At 47.7% G+C, this 12,149-nt stretch overlaps 1 protein-coding gene across 13 annotated transcripts in view; it reads right to left on the reverse strand.

Moving 5' to 3' along the window:
* The window catches only part of ZCWPW1 (zinc finger CW-type and PWWP domain containing 1), a 1,771,049-nt gene that overhangs the window by 282,145 nt on the left and 1,476,755 nt on the right, over positions 1-12,149 (reverse strand). The window lies entirely within an intron of this gene.

Here is a 12,149-nt window from a genome sequence, read left to right on the forward strand (position 1 = left end):
ACCATCCTAAGTTAGTGACAACACCGTGTCATACGGCTTATACCTTTTCATCAAAAACTGTGCGTTTGTTGGACAACATAAAGGTCAAAACTGTGCAAGACTGATTCTACGCACAACATCGAGATATGTTGGCCTTAAGTTCTGCTAGCTCACAGTACAAGGTACCTGACAAGGTAAGAAATGGATTATGCAATCTCATACCATGACATACTACTCCCCAAGGAAATCGTGGTAACAGATCTATAACCATTTTGTCTGGTAACTCATGGATACCCAAAGAGATACACAAGAAATACACGACATGGCATTTCAATATTAATTGAAGCATTGTGATTTTTGTGTAACGTATGTGCAACTGCAACAATCAACAGAAAGAAACGAGATAGAGGGATCAGCATTATGGGTTTGGTGAAGAAGATAAAGAGTTCAACCATTTTGCTGTTACAGAAAATATACGCTTGCATGTAAGTACTATAATATTATGTACTACTACCTGGCCCTTCCTAAACTAGTGTGCCTAAGGTGGGGGAATCTGCCAAATCCATGTAGAGTGATCAAACCTTCCCGTTACCTGCGGGTAAGTTTCATCAGGGAGCCTGTCCTTGGTGGAGAGCTGGGCATCATCTCTTGCAGAGGTAAACAGAAATCAGCTAGGCTGGAATTCCAGCATGGGGTGACCTCTCAGTGCCAGCAAAATGCTCCTCTAACTAAACAATGCCGTGATGTTGTTTATATAATAAACATCATCCATGTTGCCATGCTAAAGTCATAGTCGGGCTGCCATTATTGATTCTACCCTGACAAAGCTGTTGTAGAGTGGAAAATAATAACAACACTTTGCGCAGTGAACTTTAGCTTCTGTACAGAATGTTCAGTGCTCTGATAGTATGCCTACAAAGTTGTGCAAATGTAAGTAAAGTTATTTCACAGAACGTTATCCGTATAAGCACGCAAGCAGAAGTGTGTCAAATGTCAACATTCAGGAAAAGAGGTCAAGTTTAAACGTGAGCATGTAAAATGGAGGTGTTCTGCCCGGGACTAAAATGTTACCACTTGACACCAACTCCTTGGACGTGAGGTGACCAAAAAAGCTTCCCAAAAACTATGCTAAAATAAAGGTTAAATATGTACAAAAAAATAAAAATTCTAAAAAAGCATTACGCTTCTTTAATAACAAAGAGCATAGCAAAAGTCTAATTGCGAAAGAGAATTTTTTTTGTATTTTAACAGTTGTTTTTATTGAAAATAAAGCAGCATCAGTCACAAATACAGCAATGATCAAGACATCGACAAGTACATGTTGTCTACAAACGTATTCATTAAAAATAGCGGCGTCTTTCAGCTGTCAGTACCCCGTCTGTCCCATCGGCGTTCTGATATTTCCATTTCCGTGGTTGGCGAGACACACAGGTCCCCCCAATAAACATTCAATATTCCCCATTTCTTATACCACTTCTGGGGGCAACTTCTAGACTTGAAAGCCTCTTTTTCTGTAATCATGCATTTATCTAGGTCTCTTGCCCAAGTTCCGGAAGTTCGAGTGGTCGCTGCCCCCCATTTGGTAACTATGTTCCGTTGAAAAAGATCAAATTTAAACAACTTCTTGAAAAAGTCAAAGTTTAAACAGCAATTTTGAATATCAAAAACAAGGATGCATTGAAAAGTCCCATGACTCCAAACTGCCAGAAATGTTGTGTTCCGAGTATTAGATGAAACATTGTTGTTCCCAGAAACAGAAATGTAAACTATTTTCCTGCCACTGTTCTTCATTATCATCACACCACATTCTCTGGACATTTCATTTAATTTTTTTTGCAGGTGTATATGGTAAATTGCTTTCAGTATTGGGTTTTTCACCTGACTATCCTGATGTGACACAACATGGTGATGATGGCCCCTGGTGTCTGGAGAGGAAGCATGCCTGTATCCAGCTCCCCTTGACTTTGACAGCTTTCAGACTCTGTCTTCCTTTATGCAGTAACTTAGCACATGCTTAAGTTGCTTTGGCAGCTTCATGGCTGAAACGTGTCGACCTAGATAGGACATGAGCTGCGTAATGGAGCCACTAGTGCCCGACATCCTTTTTTAATCACCACTATACCACCCATCTAATAAAAAATTTTTTTTTAGCATGGGTAGGAGCATGGGGTTTTTAGTTGCCTGGATCCCCCATTCCTCGGATCATCCATAAATAGCCCCTCTATCCACAATGAGAGCCGCAACCATAAGAGCATTCTCTGGCGAGCGGGGGATGGCCAATGATGAAGCACAACACCCAGGGGTGTGTTAGGCCATTCTGCTCTTTTTTGGAAATACCCCTAGGGTCCTATCTCCAGTTACTGGGATGCAAATCATCCATATCCTGTTGACTTGAGAGCCTCTTTTTTTGTAATCATGCATTTATCTAGGTCTCTTGGCCAAGTTCCGGAAGTTGGAGTGATCGCTGCCCCCCATTTAGTAGCTATGTTCCGTTGAAAAAGATCAAATTTAAGCAACTTTTCGAAAAAGTAAAAGTTTAAACAGCAATTTTGCATATTAAAACAAGGCTACATTAAAATGTCCCATGACTCGAAACTGCCAGAATTTGTATGTGTTCCGAGTAGTAGATGAAACATTGTTGTTCCCAGCAACCGTAGGCGATGTTCCCAAGTGCACCTAATGCATCAGATCCAGAGAGCAAACATGTTTAAATCCATCTCCCTCAGCAACTGCCAAAAGAGGAGCAACCAGTGCATAATCTGCAGAAGACGAGCCATGATCCAGATCACCAGGAGATGAAGCATCCAAGGAGGGCTCACAGAAGGTGTTTACAAGCAAGAAAAGCGTGAAGGACCACGGGCCTTCAGGGGACCCACTAGCTGGCTTATGTCTGAAGATTGAATCAGTTGCGTTCCTAGACAAATGTCCACGGCACACTCGAAAGTGCACAGTAGACAGCGGAATATGGGCTGCACGCAGTGTAGGTAGACAGGCCGCAACGCCAAGAACCAAAGGTCACTGAGTTACTGAGGCAAGGTTGCGCCGAAGGGCTGTACCATGCGTTAACAACTCAGGAGCACATGCAGTAGTTCTTTTCCCATTTGGCCTTGACATCCAATGGAGAGTAGAAAAATACAAGCACAGTGCCGACAACCAGGAAGAGGACAAGCGGTAAGCCTCCAAAATTGCTTCCAAGCATGGAGTGTATTACTGATGGAATAACTTCAAAGACCGTTGGGAAGGTGCTAACCAACCCAGAGCCAGTTGTTTTTAAAAAGTGCACTACCACCACAGTGCTCGACATGTTGAATATGCGCTGCACAACCTCCCAAAAATGCTGTAGAAATCAGTGCTTAGATAGCAACTGTACCTCAGAAGTAGACCTTGCAATTTGAAGATCAAATGTCTCCTGTGTGGATGTTAAAGCCACATCCTTCTGAAACAATAAGGCTTTCAGTTTGCTCAAAGAAATGATTACAGCAGTACGACCCGTTAACCCAGGTGAGACCGGCGAAAGTATGCAACAAATAACAATGTTTCAACTGGAAATTATTAAAACAGGACAGTAAAAACTAGGCCTGGGTGTTAAATTTCGTTCCCTTCGCGGAATTTGGGTAATTTCCACGCTCCGTGGAGAATGCTAAATTGCCCAAAATTCTGCATTCTGCGCGTTCTCAAATGCGTGTTCGCAAGATATTTCCCCCCGAGCATGCAAACAGCAACTACGAACAGTAAAAAAGCATCGCAAACAAGCAATTCCACATGTTCGCGGAATTTCTGCGTGTTCGCTGAGATTTTTTACTGTTTCATGGAAATTTGCGTAATGCGATTCCGCAAATTCCGCCCACCCCTAGTAAAAACCAGTGCTATAAATCATAATGGGGGCGGGGAACAAAGGAAAGGAGACCACAACGAAGATGGTAGAGTGAAAAGGTTATTATTTGTAAGTAGTTATAGCAGCACTACAGTACAATTGAATATAAAATTACCATAACACACAAAGGGAGCACTGGGCGTGCTAGTGATAGTGAGTGGCGCAGTGACACAGGGGTGAAGAGAACAGCGTGAACGGCGACATGGGGTAAGAGGAATGTGGTCAAAATTATTTAAATAAATATATACAATGTTGATGTTTAGGATTCAGGATAAATAAATTGACCACAACAGCACTCAAGTTCTATGGTGGGTAGTCGACGGCGTTTCAACCTGATTGATTTCAGATCATCAACAGGACAATGGTCATTACTTTGAAAGTAGTTCTGTGTAGAGGGAAGAAGGGAAAGGAGAGTAGATAAGCAACTTAGAGGCCCAAGAATGAAGCAAAAGATAAGAAGGTCCAGGTGTTTGGTAATTACCTTGACTGGACAAGGGTTAAGTCAAGGATCCGGGTAAGAACAATCAGGGTGTGGTAAAAACCAGTGAGACGTCAGGTGTCCGCGTGTGCACTGAAAGGGGAATTGTCATGGATAAATAGGGCGCCTCAAACCGTTTTAAAGACAGGAATGTGGCAAGCGCTGTAAGCGTGCATACATAATTTCCCAAATTGATTAAGTGCCAAAGCGTGATGATTTGGAGAGGGGTCTTACGATCCACGTTAAGTATATGTGTGCCTGGCGGTCAAGGAGAGTCTGAATGGTAGGAAGGAGTGCAAATCTGCATTAATGAGGGTCAGCGTCAAGGCATGTGAGGTAAAATAAAATGTATTAAATAAGTGGTTCCGGGTGTGGGCCGCGACTTACTTGAATGAGGGTAGGTAATGGAAGAAATCCAGTAATGGAGTCGCAAAGTGGCGATCAAAGTACTCAGAAGCTGCAACAGAGGAACCAAACCTCCGTGTTGCAGCCTGGCGGGGGACAAATGAAGCGTCCGGGAGCACGGGGAGAAAGGAAATCAGCAATAAGTGCAGTGACGGCAGGACAGGTGACGCGAGTTACGAGGGGAAGGAGACTAGACCGGAGGTGGCAGGGTATGTCAAGGGCGCCCGGGGGACCAAGGAGTGTCGGTCGGGGAGAGAATTGCACAGAGTGTGAAGGGTTCAAATCCGCAGTTAGGATCCATATTAGCATATACATGGAAAACGTAACAATGCCGTGCGTTGAGGAGGAGCTTCGCGCGATTCCAAGATGGACGCGTGAGCTAAGGGCTCCCGAGACCCCTTCCGCCTCCCGCGACTATCCTGTTACTGATCCTGATTATGACGACGGGTACTTTTTATTGATGCCCTGCTGATGCCAGCGATCCTTTCAAAAATCGATTTGGCCGTCGGATACCGGACTTACTGCACCCTGAACTTTGAGGCCTACATCGTATGCCAGCCGGGGGCTTGAGTCCCCGAGGTACCCAGGTGGCAATTGAACAACAACGGCTGATAAGCCACGCCCTCTGCCCCTGGTGTACTTTCGGTTTCGTATCTGCTCCTTGTTGAGAACGCCCAATTCCCGATCGGAGTTCCGATTCTGCTATCGCTGCCAGCCTTTTGCTAGTGCTGTGTCCCTGTCTACTCGCAGTTCCGAGCCTGCCACGACGAAGATCATTTTGACTGGATTCTACAATTCCAGTTGGGGCTCCTTACACGTCATGACGGGCAGAACAGTCGTTGAGAGACGCGGCGCCAGAGGTTCGTCCCGAGGGGGGGTCACCCAATCTCAGACCATTGATCGATTTACTCGACAGAGGGGCTCCCCGGGCGGATCGAGTGGTGCCCTGGAGGAAGCTGGGGACGGTACTCCTGATGATGAGGAGCCAACACTGAAAGACGTTATGGGTGCTATTGCGAGTGTCCGATCCACCATGGGCCAGCAATATGAAACCCTGGCAGCTAAGATAGATACGGTGGCGATCGATGTCACACTCATCAGAGCAGACCTTGGGAAAACCAACGAGAGTGTCAAATCTCTCGACCTCAAGACCGCTAGTTTGACCACGGATGTCTCGGAACTCCAGACCACGGTCCGCCATCTTCGGACTACCTGTGACCTGTTTGCCAATCGGTTGGAGGATTTTGAGGGCCGTGCCAGGCGCAATAACGTTCGCATTGTGGGTGTCCCGGAGAATTCTGCCGACATGCCTGTTGATATCCTGGTGGAGGACCTTGTGCTCAAGCATCTGATACCGAAAGGCCTAAGTAAATTCTTCGCTGTGGAGCGGGCCCACCGTGTCCCGGGTGGCAAGCCAAAGACGGGAGCCGCTCCGCGGCCCATAATTGCTAGACTCTTCAATTTTCGTGATAGAGACGCTATCCTGCAAGCTTCCCGAACCAATGGGCCCACTAAATTTGAGAACGCTTCAATTAGTTTTTACCAGGACTTCACTCAGGCAGTGCAGAAGCAAAGGATGGGCTTTACGGGTGTGAAACGGCGCCTCAGGGACCTGGGACTAAAATATGCCATGCTCTTCCCGGCCCGTCTGAGAATCGAACATGCTGATCGTGCGCTTTTCTTTGACCGCCCTGAGGTGGTTAGTGACTGGTTGGACACTTTATCGACGCGACATGAAGGCCCGGAGGACACGAGAGGCGCTGAGGGAGGCGTGGAGGACCAGGAGCAGTGAGTCTACATCGGCGAACCAGGATCCGTTGCAGTGGCTTAGAGACTATGTTTCAAGCATTGTGTGAATGCCCGGGGGTGGGGGGGGGGGTCCGGGGATCTTCCTCCTCTGGGGACTTTTCTCGCTTTCTGTAGGTTAGTTTAATGGGGCGACAGGCACACTGCAAGTTGGGGTGGCTCTTCGGTCTACCGCAGGGGTGCAGGGAGGGGGGTTTGAGTTTGATGGGTTCACTGGGGGTGGTGGGGGGGTTCTTTCCTATTTGTTTGTTTTGAGGCTGTGCTTTGCTTTACATTTACTGTCATGTGACTGTTTCGAGATGGGGGGGGCGGTCGGTCTTCTTTCGGGATGGGGGGTAGGGGGCTTAGGGTGTTGAGCTGGAATGTTAACGGTCTTGGGGACGGGGTTAAACGTGGGATTGTGCTGCAATACTTGAAGAGGTGTTCCCCGGATGTGGTCCTACTCCAGGAGACCCATTTGGTGGGCAATACATGTCACGCATTGAATAGAAGAGGTTATCGTTTGGTGGCGCATTCCGGCTTCACTTCGGGGTCGAGAGGGGCTGGTATCCTGGTCAGGAATTCCCTTCCCCTGGAGATAGATGGCACGGTGTTGGATGACAGGGGCCGCTATGCAGGCATTACGGGGAGACGGGAGGGGAAATTGATTTCCATACTGTCGATCTATGTTCCGCCTGGGCTGCAATCCACTACATTTGCCGATTTGGGTGAGGTAATTCTGGGTTTGCCTGATGGTTTGCTGGTGTTGGGTGGTGACTTTAACTCTGTGGTGAATGGAGAGAGTGATCGTAGCCCCCCCAGACTTCTCCCAACATCACAGTTATGGTTGGGGAAATTCTTGGATGCCTTCGGGCTGGCCGACTGTTGGAGACAACTGCACCCTGGCCGGCTTCAGTATACTTTCCACTCGGGAGCCCATGGAAGTCTCTCGAGACTTGACTATATCCTCGTGCCGATGGTGCAGTTGTTCTCTGCGTGAAATTAAACACCTGGCTAGAGGGATCTCAGACCACTCCCCGATATGGCTCCACTTGGATATCTGTTTGGGGACTGGGGGCCGAATTGCCCCAATCAATCCATGGCACTTTCAGAACCCCAAAATCAGATCTGAGGTGGTCAAATGCATTAATTTTTATTTTGCCGAAAATGAGGGATCGGTGTCTTCCCCGGTCTCCCTATGGGAGGCTTATAAGACTGTGATCCGCGGTCAGACTCTGTCCCTGGTTGCTGCTGAGAAGCGGCGTAAACAAGAAGAGGTGGTGAGCTTGGAGTCTGAGATTACTGGGTTGGAGGAACGGTTGGAGGCTGGGGTTACGCCTGAGAAATTGCATGTTTTGGCTCTTAAGCAATTTGATTACAGGGCTTTGGTGACTGCCTCGGCTGAGGCGATGCATCGTATGCAGCAGGGGCGTCTGTATGATGTGGGTGATAAAGCGGGGAAGTTGATTGCTTGGCTGGATAGGCGTGATAGAATGAATCGTGTTGTGCCTGTGGTTGAGAGAGTCGATGGGGCGCGGGTCGTGGACCCGGTTGAGATAGTTGAGGTGTTTGCCCAGCACTTTCGGGTCGTGTACGCGCCGGTTTCGGGCTTGCCGGAGGAGGACTCGCGCTTGCTACTTCGTGATCTTGAGTTGCCCGGTCTCTCGGAGTCAGACGGGGCGTTAATGGAGACTGATTTCTCCGTCGATGAGGTTGCGCTCGCTATTTGCTCTCTTCGTTCGGGGAAGGCTACGGGCCCCAACGGTATACCGGTTGAGCTGTACAAGCTCTGCCCAGACAAAATGGCGCCGTATTTGCTGCGTATGTTTGCGGCGTCGCGAGACCTTGGATCTCTTCCCAGAGACCAAAGGCTGGCCTCTATTGTGGTCATTCATAAAGACGGCAAACCCCGCGAGTGCTGCTCATCGTATCGCCCTATTTCACTTCTAAATGCTGAACCCAAGATATTGGCGAAAATACTGGCAAATCGACTGGCAACGGTGATTAGCGGACTGGTTCATCCGGATCAGTCCGGTTTTATCCCCCAGCGCAATACTGCCCTCAATCTTCGTCGTCTGCATGGCGTCATCGCGAGGGCGGGATCTCTAAGTGAACCGGCCATCTTGGTCTCTCTTGATGCCTCGATGGCCTTTGATACAGTCGAGTGGCCATATTTTTGGGCCACTCTCGCCAAGTTCGGCTTTGGTCCGAAATTTATTACATGGATTAAACTCCTGTATGAACAGCCGTTGGCGCAAGTGGTGGTTAATGGTAGAGCTTCGGAGCCCTTCGCTCTTGGGCGAGGCACGAGGCAGAGATGTCCTTTGTCTCCGCTGTTGTTTGCACTTGCGCTTGAGCCTCTGGCCGCATGGCTCAGATGGGAACCTTCCCGAAAGGGTATTCGGTGGTCCCCTGGCTTCGAGGACCGTGTATCATTGTATGCTGACGACATCTTGTTGTATTTGACGTCCCCCCGTAAGTCACTGGGAGTCCTCTTTGATGTTCTGCGCTCCTTTGGACGTAACTCCGGGTTGGTTATTAATTGGTCCAAGTCCTGTATCTTCCCGCTCACCGGTGATCCTCTTTCTTTGCCCCGAGTATGCCCGATCCCGGTTTGTACTGATGGTTTTAAGTATTTGGGGATTTTTATTTCACTTGACCCTGCATTACGGTATGACCGGAACTTGTTGCTTCCGCTCGCCCGGCTTCGGTCGGATGTCGCCGCTTGGTGTGGTCTGCCCTTATCCCCCTTGGGACGGGCAGCTTTGTTTAAAATGATGTCTCTTCCCCGGTTCCTGTATGCTGTGCAAAACACACTTGATCTAGTGCCGGCTGGCTACTTTCGCGAAATTGAGTGCCTCCAGAGGAAGCTAGTGTGGGCTGGCCGACCCCGTATTGCGTTGGCTAAGCTCACGCTACCCTGGTACGATGGGAGCATTGCGTTACCGGATATACGACGGTATTACTGGGCATCTCAATTGAGTGCCGTAAACCATGCTATGTATGGTCCAGTTCCGAATCCGGCTTTCGAAATGGACCGGTGGCTCTTGCCCGGGGGGGATTACTAAGGGCATTTTATTCTCGAGGTGCTAGGAAGAATTTGACGGGACCCACTGGAGTGGCGGTACGGGTATGGGGCAGCGCGACTGCGGCTACTGGATGGACAGATAGGCTGACCAGAGCGACCCCTCTGTTTGCCGCGGAGAGGCTGGGTGAACTATGGACTTCAAAAGGGTTTGATAGATGGGACCTCATCGGGATCAGTAAGTTGGGTGATCTCTGGGTTAGGGATAGAGTGAAGACCTTTGCCGAGCTACAGGAGGAATATGGTTTGAATGCTTCGGAATTTTTTCGATACCTTCATGTTCGTCATGCCATTGGGTCGGTTTTTCCGGCCGGTTCTGACATCCCGGAGAGCTCCCCCCTGGAAGACAGGGTGCTGGACGGACATGTTCCGGACAGCACTATCTCCCTTATTTATAAGAAACTTATTAATACTCGATCGGACTTGCTTGTTCACCTACGTAGTACCTGGACTAACGATGGGCTAGAACTGGATGATGAGGATTGGCAGGCCGCGATATCCTCTCCTAAAGAGGTTGCAATTCCGGCGCGTCTGCGACTCGTTCAGCTGAAAATTCTGCACCGGGTCTATGTCACGGGTCCCCGATTGATGCATATGGGTTTCTCTGAGGATGGACTGTGTCGGCGGGGCTGTGGTATGCTTGCTACCTTCCTCCACATTGTGTGGGAGTGCCCGGAGGTTGTGTCTTTTTGGAATGGAGTGCATGCGGTGATGGGTGAGGTCAAAAACGTTCAGCTGCTACCTGAAGCCAGGCGCTGTCTATTGAATGTATGGGAACCGAATGATTGTAATGTTGCTCAGACCCAATGGGTGACGCTGGGGAACATGGTTGCGAAAAGGGACATTGCACAATTGTGGGGTTCCCAGAGGGCTCCGTCGGTCTCCGGGTGGGAGGACAACATGGACTGGTGCATGTTCAGGGAGAAGATTGTCTATATCTCTCGTGGCAGGCCCAAAAAATGGGGTAGGATATGGGACCAATGGAACTCATTCCGTGGGGATATATGCGACCCCCCTTTCATTGATCCCCCTGACACTCCTTGTTCCCCTTGACTATGCGTTTCGGCTCCTCCCTGTACTGTGTTATCGATAGATCACTGGCTCTGAGTCCCCGTTCTCCCCCCCTGCCCCCCTTTTTTGTTCTCCTGAGGGCTCTCCTGTCTTTTCGTAATGTCTTTGGACTGTCTCTCCCCGCATTATATGTAACAGACAACGCAACTAGGGCATAGCCTTGTTTTTCTCCTCTTAGTTTTTTCTTGTTTGGTTGTTTTAAAAATGAAACCTTTCCATATCCTGTCGTTCAGGAATTGACTGATATCGTGCACCATGGCTGCCGGACCCCTGGTTGTCGGCTGATGAGCTGTGTAATTTTACGTTGATTTGCGATATTGTGCTAGCCGGCCCAGTGGGTTGTAGGCTTATACCTGTCTTATATTTTTGCTAATAAAGGTTTTTAAAAAAAAAAAAAAAAAAAAAAAACAATGCCGTGCGTTCAAGAATGAAAACAGTAGTTTCAAAGTTTACAAAGAAAATTAACTCAATTACAAATCTAATTTAAGGGCAATTTAACATGAAGGAAAACAATCAGGATCATTAGTATATTAACACAAATAAATGGCAACGGTGCAATTGTAGTGATATCAAGAGTGTACTCATTAATTAAAAGTTATATTTATAATTTAAGACAATTATGATAGTAGAAAGGCAAATTAACAGAAAAGAAACAATCGGAAACCAAGGCATATTAATGAAATTGCAATAATGTATCAAGTTAAGATCAGTTACTTGGAGGTTGAATCAATTAATGCAATTGGAATCAATTGAGTCAGTAAAAGCTCGTATCAGTAACTGCAAGGTTTGAGCAAGACCTGAATATTACCTAACAAATATAAAAGTGCTTGTACCGCGGTAGAAGGCAACCGGGTGGGGTAACCGCATGATGAGAGAAAAAAACTGAAAAACAATGCACAAACACAATTTGGTTAGTAGCGAAATGTAGGACTGTGCAGTCTAATCACAATTCAGTATGTACATATTAACATATCAAAGAGATAGGAAAACACATGTGTAATCTACATCAGGTGTATCCCAATGGAATCAGTATGTTGCATGTTGACCAAGGATGCAGTGGTCTTATCAGGCACGACCAACAAGTGGCATCCCCTGAGTGAGGGAATATACGGAAGTAGCCAAATAAAGGAAGGCAAATGGCGCCTAAACGGGTCACGGAGCTGTAATGACCGTGTTCCACTCATCCAGTGTATTTAAGCCATTTGCAACAGAATTGCAGCATGCAATCCATCTGCACTCACATTTGTTCAGCAAGAGTTGTAGGTTTCAACCTCCCAGCGGGAGAGTAGGGTGGTCAATCACCTGCCAGGTTAAGTCTGCTTCAGAATGATTTTTTTCTTTGTAGTGACCCACAAGGGGAGCAGTCTCAACATTACATCTGATGTGGCTTTGATGCTGGAAAATCCGCTGCTTTACCCTCTGTGTGGTTTGTCCGATGTATGATAGATTGCAGGGGCAGAGAATGGCGTAAA

The sequence above is a fragment of the Lissotriton helveticus genome, chromosome 12 (assembly GCF_964261635.1).
Source record: "Lissotriton helveticus chromosome 12, aLisHel1.1, whole genome shotgun sequence".
NCBI classification, from domain to species: Eukaryota; Metazoa; Chordata; class Amphibia; order Caudata; family Salamandridae; genus Lissotriton; species Lissotriton helveticus.